General features: G+C 40.2%; 1 pseudogene; it reads left to right on the plus strand.

Annotated features, from left to right (window-relative positions):
- The first annotated feature begins 7,937 nt into the window (after positions 1 to 7,937).
- LOC123858601 (alpha-tubulin N-acetyltransferase 1-like) lies at positions 7,938 to 10,583 on the plus strand (annotated as a pseudogene).
- Positions 10,584 to 11,070: the final 487 nt, after the last annotated feature.

An 11,070-nucleotide genomic window follows, 5' to 3' on the forward strand; every position in this document is an offset into this window, starting at 1 on the left:
TCGATCCCAGGACCCCGGGACCATGACCTGAGCCGAAGGCAGTCGCTTAACCAACTGAGCCACCCAGGCGCCCTAGAGTTAGGGTTTTTATGATTCTTTTAAAATATGTGTGAGGGAAAGAATTAATATAAAGTATTGAGTACTTGCTAGATGCCAAGCATTTTTCTAGGCATTTTATTTTATTTTATTTTTTTAAAGATTTTTTTTATTTATTTGAGACAGAGAGAATGAGAGACAGAGAGCATGAGACGGGGGAGGGTCAGAGGGAGAAGCAGACTCCCCGCCGAGCAGGGAGCCCGATGCGGGACTCGATCCCGGGACTCCAGGATCATGACCTGAGCCGAAGGCAGTCGCTTAACCAACTGAGCCACCCAGGCGCCCTTTTCTAGGCATTTTAGATATTATACTACTTAAAATAATTTTCCTGTATAATTTCAGTTTGAGAGCACCTCAGCAGAATAAAATTATTATCATCTGGGTGGATCTTTGTAATATAGAGAGTGGCTAAGTCCATTTAAGTCAATAAAAATTTATTAAACCCAAGATGAGTCAGATACTGTGCTACACAATAGCCCTTAAAAAGGATAATATTTATTCATTTATCTTTAGGGAAAAAATAGTCTTCATCTAAAGCACTAATGCCATTATTAGCAGCAGAACATATTAATTCAAACTTGAGAGGAAAATATAAATGAACTTTTAACAAATTTGCTAATTATTCTTGCTTGTAGATGTAATTATTTATTCAACTAACATTTATTGAGTGGACGTAAGTGCCAGGCAAAGAGGCTGAGGCTATAGTTCCTGAACTCGTATTGCTTACAGTCTGGTGGGGGAGACAGACGGTATGACCTTGGTTGCAAAGAACCTCCTAGAGTGTGAACACAGTTATGCGTTCCAAAAAGGCTCCCCACAGTCAACTATGTGAGAGCACCTCAAAAGACTCTGTACACTCAGCACGTGAATTCAGATGACCCACTTGGCACAGTCTGGAAATCCTAAAGAGTTACAACGGGAAGCAAGTAAATAGACTTCTCTAAGAATTAAGTGTAAATATAATTTACAGGAATTGCCTTGGTGACTGACGTCAGACTACGTAACACAGGCATTGTACTACTTGGGCTGACAATATCCCATTGGTGGATAAGGTCTACTTGAGTGTAATTGCAATTCTGTTTTTCAAATAGTCTATCATAGGCAGACAGAATATTCCATGGTGATAGGTAGAATGTGATAGGTTTTTTTCCATGAGGGAATGTCATGGGCATTCTTGCGATAACTGTACTAGTTTGTTATGAAATGCTTGACAACTGGGATGCCTGGGTGGCTCAGTTGGTTAAGCAGCTGCCTTCTGCTCAAGTCATGATCTCAGGGTCCTGGGATCGAGTCCCGCATCGGGCTCCTTGCTCAGCGGGAAGCCTGCTTTTCCCTTTGCCAGCCGCTCCCCCCGGCTTGTGCTCTCTCTCGCTCTCTCTCTGACAAATAAATAAAATCTTTAAAAAAAAAAAAAAAAATGAAATGCTTGACAACAAAGACAAACAGTACACATTTGCTGAAGATACAAATCTCATATATTTATTTGTGTGAATACTCACATATATTCACAGATAATCACAAATCTTTTGAAAGATTAAAGAACCAGAGCTACCTCACAACTGTAAGTGCTTGGTCAGATGCAGTGCCTCTTAAACTCAGAGTTGACTTGATAACAGTGGTTGGCATTGATGTTCTTAACGTCATACATCCTATGGGTGTTTGAGATACTCAGTTAGATAGGCTGCAACCAGGAATGCAGGGGGAACTAAAGCACTGAGACAATCCTCCAGTTTCATTTAAATTAAAAAAAAAACAAAAACAAAAACCAAGATGATTGAGTTGTTTGGAGACCTCAGTTTTTTAGATTCTATAACTACTTAAGTTTTCCTTTTGACACACTTACTCTTTAAAGACACAATATAAGAGTACGTGAATATATCACTGAGGATATTCAAATTTTAATCAAGTCTGGTTGTTCATGTGGCTAAAGCCTCCAGTGGGTTCACTCATGATAATCAGCGCCAGTGTCTTCACTTCTCTCATTAACGTTTAGGTGTGGGTGACCTGAAACAAATTCCATAGTGTGTTTGGGTTACCCAGGACCACCTCCAATGTATTTAGAGAGGAAGCCTAGTTAAGTGAATAGTCTTAAGGACAAGAAGTCATCAAAGGGCAGCATGCACAACAAGATGTTAGTGTGTGGGAGAAGAATTCCTACTAGTTCTAATTTGATGATAAGCAAGTGTGAGACGAGTTATAAACATGGGGCCATTCCTGTTTCTCCATTGGGTGCCCTTCCATCTTTCCCTGAATATCGGCAGTGAATTCTGCCCTGATTTGCCATAACTCAGTGTCAAATTAAAATGAACCTTACTATTTATTTCCTCAATCTGATTGTATTTGAGGCTCTAATTCTAATACCAGTCAACTTTTGGGAAATCATCAACTTAGGACTAATTAAAGGCAAAATAATTACCAGACATCCTGCCACAGTGGAATTTGCTTTTTTCAGTAGTCTATACAGAGTCTCAATTTAATTTTTTACAAAATAATTAGTCAACTGCAATCTTTTCTGTCCCTGTTTAATGTAACTCAACAAATGTTTATCAAGAGCCTGCTTTGCACTCTGTGACGGTAACATTCAAATAGGTAAGGATTAGAGTCTTAGAATTTTATGGCTTGCCGCCAGGAATAACTTTATAAATCACCTGGCCCATGTTCCTTACTTTACAGAAAATGAAACTTTTTTTTTTTAAGATTTTATTTATTTGTCAGAGAGAGAGAGCGCAAGCAGGGGGAGTGGCAGGCGGAGGGAGAAGGAGAGGGAGAAGCAGATTCCCCGCTGAGCAGGGAGCCCAAAGCAGGGATCGATCCCAGGACCCCAGGATCATGACCTGAGCCAAAGGCAGATGCTTAACCAACTGAGCCACCCAGACATCCCTGCAACTTCTCGATAAACAAGAAATTTCATACATAGAAAGTAAGTTAGGATCAGGCCACCTCCTTTAAATTACAAGTTACCATTTATTCTCTTTCAAAGTGCTGTGTGTACTTTCAATAAAAGTTTGAGTTCATCCCAAACCATCTTTCCAAGGGAATGAGGAAGGTGGGATTTAGGATTAGAAATCATGGTATTGCCCTTTTTCTTCCTTGCTGGGATAGAAAAGCCCACCTCCCACCTCCCACCTCCCACCTCCCCAGAGGACGTGGAAGGGCAGTAAACCAGCTTCTCTGCTAAGGTATTTGCAAATGAGCTCATGCATCTCTTGGCTGCCTCTACTCTTCGACCAAACCTCATCCTCACCAATGCTTTATGTGGCTCACTCGCCAGGATTGTAGACGTTTTCATTACTGGAAAACAGATGGAATCCAAGGGCTTTAAAGGAACAGACAAAGCAACATTCCAAATTGCACATACATTTTCAAAGACATTCAGTTCCAGTATATATTCCAAGGCAAAAGGTTTTTTATTTTTTCCATGATGGTTCATAATCACATCATTGGATACAATGGGAACAAAGGAATTTTTTACCATTAGATCTTGAGAAATACATAAATACAAGTTATCCTTTTAAATCATATAGATAAACAGAATTTGAAAGGATAGAGATCCTTATGTTATGAGTGGCTATCTGTGAATGTTGAGTTTATGAGTGATTTTTCTTTTGAAATTTTGCTTATTTCTGTGATTATTTCCAATGAATAGATAACCAGGAGAAAAATTTTTAAATCATGCTTCTTAATTTGTCAAGAGCATACAGATATGGTTATAAGGATAACTATATATTCACCTGAAACTGTTATTACACTGTATAATAACTAACTGGAATTTAAATTAAAATTTGGAGGAAAAAAATTCTCAAATGAATAATTTCAACACATCAATTTATACATAAATCTGAATTTAATTTTAAATATAAATTTAATGAGTGGCATTTTAGTGAAAAAAATAGAATAACTATTTTCTTTGTGTGGTGTTTATACTAATGCAGAGACAAAACAAACAAGCAAACTGAATGGTTAAAAAGGATTAAAGACCATGGAATATTATGAATCAAACTAATGTCTATTGGTAGGGATTGGTTAAATTCAATGCCAGACGATGAGCATATAAAAAGGATGTTGTATATTTGCATATATTACATGAGAAAATGTCCATCATAAATGTTACATAACTTGATGTGTAGTATGCACCCATTTATGTTAAAGAGCACTGAAAGGACATATTAAACTCTTAGAAGTATTTTGTTTTATTCTGAGGGTGGGATTATAAGGAAAATTTAACTTTCCTACTTTTATACTATATTAGTTTGCTAGCACCGCCATAACAAAATACCACAGATTGGGTGCCTTAAATAACAAATTTATTTCTCACAATTCTGAAGGCTAGAAGTCCAAGATCAAAGTGTCAGCAGGTTTGGTTTCTTTTGCATCCTCTCTCTTTGCTTTGCAGGTGACCACTTTCTCCCTGTCTTCACACAAGAATCCCTAGGTCTATGGGTTATCTCCTAAATCTCCTCTTATAAAAACACCAGTCAGATTGGATTAGGACCTATCCTAAAGGCCTTATTTTAACTTAATCATCTCTTTAAAGACCTTAACTCCAAATATGATCACCCTGAGGCACTAGGTTAGGACTTCAACATATGAATTTGGGGAGTGGGGAGAGGGGGCACAATTCAGCCCATAACACATACTTTAGTATTTTCTTAATTTTTTTCTCCTATAAATATTTATTAATTTTACAACCAGCAAACAACCATAAATATTCGACTTTGGAACAGCACTATTCAAGTAAATAAATATTGTGTATTTCTGTCTTCCAGGAGGAAATGGTACCTGGATGATGGTTCTTATCTGTGCTAGTATTTTCTTATGGCTGGGCTTTGGATCTCATTATTCATTTAATTTTATAATCATTACTATTTTACATTTTCTTTAAATATGGGTCCTTCAAGATTCTATTTTTTCTAAATATAAAATTCCAAGGGCGCCTGGGTAGCTCAGTTGGTTAAGCAGCTGCTTCAGCTCAGGTCATGATCCCAGGGTTCTGGGATCTAGCCCTCTGCTGAGCAGGGAGCCTACTTCTCCCTCTCCCTCTGCCTGACACTCTGCCTACTTGTGCTCTCTCTCTGTCTCTGTCAAATAAATAAATAAAATATTTTAAAAATAAATAAATATAAAATTCCAGTATAACTATGAAAAGTAAACATAGATAAAATGGTATTAGCTAAATGATCTTCAATAAAAAATATGACTTCTTATCCTGAGTTCATAAAGTCATCATGAGGATCATAAACTCACATCTACACTAGGATTATTTTGAGCAAGTCTGTTTCAATGCCACTGATGAATATGGAAAAAGAGATAAAATATTTAAGTTTGATTATTAGACCTATAAATTACAGTCTTTCCTAAGTTTTATTAGTGATGCATTTTGTTGTATAATATGTATGTGTTATGTTGCATTTGCTGTATTATGTTGTATAAATAAGAAAACTATTTCAGGGATGCCTGGGTGGCTTAGCCGGTTAAGTGTCTGCCTTTGGCTCAGGTCATGATCCCAGGGTCCTGGGATCAAGTCCCACATCAGGCTCCTTGCTCAGCGGGGAGCCTACTTCTCCCTCTGCCTGCTGCTCCCCCTGCTTGTGCTCTCTCTCTCTGACAAATAAATAAAATCTTTAAAAAAAAGAATGGAATATGTTTAAAAAAAAAAAAAAGAAAGAAAACTATTCCAGTGAGTGGAAAAAGAAAAGCATAATTTCTTTTAAAATCCTAGGAAAGTTCATAGTAATTGAGTTTGAATATTAAATTTTTCTATATATAATCTCAATATCCTATCTAATAAGCTAAGGATTTATATATGTATTTATACAAATGATGAGAAAAGATCAAGCTATAGATTTCATTTCCAATGAACTTGCAGTCAGGTTGAGGAGGGACAGATAACAAAAATGAAAGGGTGACTAGTACAAGGTAGTAAGTAAGTAATGGCAAATTATGATTGGTGTTGTAGGTCTAAGAAAACATAAAATCATTATGAATTTGGGTAACTGGAGGAGGTACTGGAAAGGAGTTGTGAATAGATCCAGGCCTTGAAGGATTGGCAATAAATAGAAGGAAGAAGGAGGTAGGATCTCCCAGACAAGATGATAATATGGAGATGAGGGTAGGGATAACGGTAATGAGAATGATGCACTTTGAGAACAATTAGTACATTGTAGAGTTAGAATGAGAATATGATATGAAAAACAAAGCTGAATAAGTAAGTACATGCTAAGTTATAGAGAACTGTGAAAGCAAGGGAGAGAAGTTTGGAACTGACCCCATTAGACAACTGGAGCCAGTTTTTATTTCCAAGGAGGGGAAAGAAAATGTTAAACAGAGATTAGAGAGACTCACCTGGCAGCAGTACGTAAAGCCATCTGGAGGAAGGAAGATTTTCCGAGAAGACAACTAGTTGCATTTGCTTAAGATGAGAGAGAGGATAGTTGTAAGAGATATTTCAAAGGAAGAAATGCCCGTGATGTAATACAAAAGAAAATACTTACTTGACCCAGCTTGTTCCCTGACCTCTGTAGCATCCCCTCCCCAGAGATGGAGTCATATAAATCCCCTCCTGATCCCAGTTTCCAGAACCTATTCTAATCTCAGAAATTAAATACTTCTTAGCCTCTAGGCTAACACTCAGTGGTTCAGCATCAGATCTCTCTCTCATGGGGTCCAAGTTTGATTACTATGCTTCTTCTTAAAATTGAGACTTGAGACTTGATCCCTTATTAATTTCCCTTTTTAGAATCTTTTAATTACTCTAGTTCCCTATTAGGATTGGGTCTTGCCTTATTCTTGCCAGTTCCCCTTCCAAGAATGAATGTGTTTTCCTTGAAATTAAAATACAAAAACAAACAAGCAAATCTGAGAAAATAAATAAATAAGCCAAAATGGTAAATGTGATTATCTGAATAGTAAGATTACTCTTTCTTTTTCATTTTGCTTTCTTGGTTATATAAGCTTTCTTGATGAAGCATGCAGTTTATTTTTTAATGCAAAAACAAAAGAAAATAAACATAAGCATTAAAGGGAAAAATAATTGGTTGATATGAGTTATTGCTTATAATACCAAAGTTGATGGCATTGTTAAGAAACACATCTTGTCAAAGGAAATAAAAAAAGAAACTCATTTCCTGCTTATGGGTGAAAAGGGTGAGGACATTGCTTCATTCTAACAAATTCAGAGAAATCATCTGCCTTCTCAGTTCTCATTCTAACATGGAAATAGTGTTTTCTGTATAAGCTTAGCCACAAGGAGCCATGGGATAAGGCTTTGTGCCCTGAGGAGACAGGCTGGTTTCAGTCAGTAACTTGCTGGCATATAATAATACTCAGTTCTTTTTTTTTTTTTTAAGATTTTATTTATTTATTTGAGACCGAGAGAATGAGAGACAGAGAGCATGAGAGGGAGGAGGGTCAGAGGGAGAAGGAGACTCCCTGCCGAGCAGGGAGCCCGATGCGGGACTCGATCCCGGGACTCCAGGATCATGACCTGAGCCGAAGGCAGTCGCTTAACCAACTGAGCCACCCAGGCGCCCAATACTCAGTTCTTTTTAGGCAGTACAAAACTGCTTTGACCTGATCTGACAACTATTTCCTAATGGTTACATCTAGGCCAGACACAGAATAGAAATTTGACCTGAGAAGTCTTCCTTTCAGAACTGACCTAAAAATATTTTTCTCCTCTGGTTCTGGAGGATGTTTGTCTCTAGTGATGAGAACTCTGATGACATAGAAGGGTCTTCACAGTTGAACTCTGACCACCCACCTGAGGGGAGTCAACTCAATGAGAGTATATAGGTGCCACATTAGCCCCCACCCCAACTGAGCCCTACATCCTCCCAGGGGGTATGGCACCACCATTAAGCAGTGATGTGGATGACTCTTGGGTATAGGAAAGTGATCCCTTATCCCCCAGAAGAGCTCCAGTCAAAAAGGACTCCTTATCATCTAAGCCAGCGAGTCTCAACCCTAGCCACACTTGAGGAGTTTGTAAAAATTATCACTGTCTAAGCTCCCCCCATTTTAATTAAATCAGAATCTCTGTGAGTATGGCCCAAGCATCAATGTTGGGTTTTGTTGTTAAACACCCCATGGTTAAGAGTCACCAGTGTAGGCAATCAAGATGTTTCAAGGAGGGTCTCCAAGGTAAGTGTTGATCCGCAACAGCAAATTATGACCATTGTAGATGAACTGGGCAAGGCTTCTGCCAAGGCTCAGCATCTTCCTGCTCCCATCACCAGTGCATCAAGGATGCAGAGTAACCGCCATGTTATGTATGTGCTCAAAGACACTTCAGCGCAACCGGCTCGAAAAGGAGCCGTTATCGGCTTCCTTAAAGTTGGATACAAGAAACTCTTTGTACTGGATGATCGTGAGGCTCACAATGAGGTAGAATCACTTTGCATTCTAGACTTTTACATCCATGAGTCACTTTAGCACTGTGGCCACGGGCGAGAACTCTTCCACTATATGTTGCAGAAGGAGGGAGTTGAACCACACCAACTGGCCATTGACTGACCCTCACAGAAGCTGCTTAAGTTCCAGAATAAACATTACAACCTGGAGACCACAGTTCCACAGGTCAACAACTTTGTGATCTTCGAAGGCTTCTTTGCCCATCAGCATCCTCCAGCAAGAAAGCTGCCACCCAAGAGAGCAGAGGGAGACATTAAGCCATATTCTTCTAGTGACCGAGAATTTCTGAAGGTAGCTGTGGAGCCTCCGTGGCCCCTAAACAGGGCCCCTCGCCGTGCTACGCCTCCAGCCCATCCACCGCCCCGCCCCCGCTCCAGCAGCCTGGGAAACTCACCAGAACGGGGTCCCCTCTGCCCCTTTGTGCCAGAGCAGGAGTTGCTGTGTTCCCTGCGCCTCTGCCCCCCGCACCCTACCGCCCGCCTTCTGCTTGCTACCGACCCTGGGGGCAGCCCAGCCCAACGTCGGCGCACCAGGGGGGGCTCCCCCAGGGCTGGTAGCCCAAAGCTGCTGCTACAGCCACCATGGGGGTTTGAATTCCTCATCCCCCAATATAGGCAACCAAGAATCGAAGCAGGGGGAACAGGAAACAGAGAATAGGTCTGCCAGCGAGGAGCAGATCTTGTCACAGGCTGGGCCTGGGAAGGAACACATGCACACAGTTCCTCCCCAGGCCCAGGCCCTACCAGCCCAGACCTGGACAATGGGTGGGGACATATTCAACACCAGGTTCATTCAAAACTTGCAGGACCGTCGCAGCACCAGGCCTTGGTGACCGCAACACCCCCTCACACCTTCAAAGTCAGTATTCTCACTACAGGAGGTAGCCAAAGCCCGCCCTCATAATGGATGTATTCATGCATTCATTCATTAATTCAACAGGCTTTATCAGTGCCAAGTCACTTGTATTTTATTTTATGTATTTATTTTTTTTAAAGATTTTATTTATTTATTCATGAGAGACAGAGAGAGAGAGAGAGAGGCAGAGGGAGAAGCAGGCTCCCAAGGAGAAGAGAGCCCGATGTGGGACTCGATCCCAGGACCCTGGGATCATTACCTGAGCCGAAGGCAGACGCTTAACCATCTGAGCCACCCAGGCGCCTGCACTTGTATTTTATTTTTAACCTGAGTAATAAAAGTATTTATTTTTATCACGAGAAAAAAAAAAAAAAAGATGTTTCAAGGAACAGAACAGAATCAATGCAGTTAACTCTGAGCTGATACTGCATCTAGAAAACCCCAGCGTTCAGCAGAATGCTGGGAGAGTTACAACTCCCGGGAAGCTCACATTGGTATACCGTCAGACTTGCTCCCCCTGGCACCATAACTCCTGCTGCCTGTGATATTTATGAATGACACTAGCCTATGTGACCCTGAGCCTACAACGAAAGTTTATGCTAATCTGTTTGCCCCAGTCTGTGGCTGGATGCAAGGGCGCGCACACACACACCCTTCCACCTGGGTTCTGCAACAAAGCATTAAATGCTACTGGGTTGGTTGGTTTTTTCTCAAATGCAGACTTTTCCTTTCTACAACCTTATCTTTTGGATCTGATATGTTCTGTATATAATTATATTTTGTCATGTCTTTTCACCCTAAAACCATTGCTCCGTGGAGATCTTTGTTCTACTTTACTGGCTCCAAAAATGAATCTAACCTACCTGGGCAGTTAGCCATTGTCATCACTTGCTCTCATTTAAAATCACTAATACCAGTGTCACTATGACACAATATTGAAAAAGTATAAAATTGTAAAGATCTTTGTAGAATTCATTTAAATTCTCAACTCCTTTAAAGCAAGGTCTTACTCTACCCATTGAAATTTTTTGCTTTATTTCTGAAAAATGTCAACAGTTCTCTATAATTTCAGAAAGTGAATATAGTCGTTTCTGTTTTTTAAAAAATAATCTCAATGTCTGTGGACTTCAACTTTCTCATCTTTAAATGAGAGGATTACGGGGCGCCTGGGTGGCTCAGTCGGTTAAGTGTCTGCCTTCGGCTTGGGTCGTGATCTCAGGGTCCTGGGATCAGCCCCATATGGGGCTCTCCGCTCACTGGGGAGTCTGGTACTCCCTCTCACTCTCCCTCTGTGCTCGCTCGCTCTCTCTCTCTTTCTCTCTCAAATAAATAAATAAAATCTTTAAAATAAATAAATAAAATGAGGGGATTAGGGGCACCTGGGTAGCTCTGTTGGTTAAGCATCCGAATCTTGATTTCAGCTCAGGTCATGATTTCAGGGTCCTGGGATCGAGCCCCGTGTAAGGAAGGCTCCATGCTCAGCATGGAGTCTGCTTGTCCCTCTGCCTCCCCCTTTACCCCTCCTCCACTGCCCCTCCCCCACCCTGCCCTGTGCATGCATGAGCTCTCTCTAAAATAAATAAATACATAAATACATAAAATCTTGAAAAAAAAAGAAATAAAATGAGGGGATTAGACAAGATAATCAAGTCCCATCTAGTTCTCTGACTTTATGATTCATTTCTACAACTTATTTTTCCCCTAACCCAT

Source organism: Mirounga angustirostris, unplaced genomic scaffold (genome assembly GCF_029215605.1).
Source record: "Mirounga angustirostris isolate CCGP_5_RB_7025 unplaced genomic scaffold, mMirAng1.0.hap1 SCAF_4, whole genome shotgun sequence".
In the NCBI taxonomy this organism is placed as follows: domain Eukaryota; kingdom Metazoa; phylum Chordata; class Mammalia; order Carnivora; family Phocidae; genus Mirounga; species Mirounga angustirostris.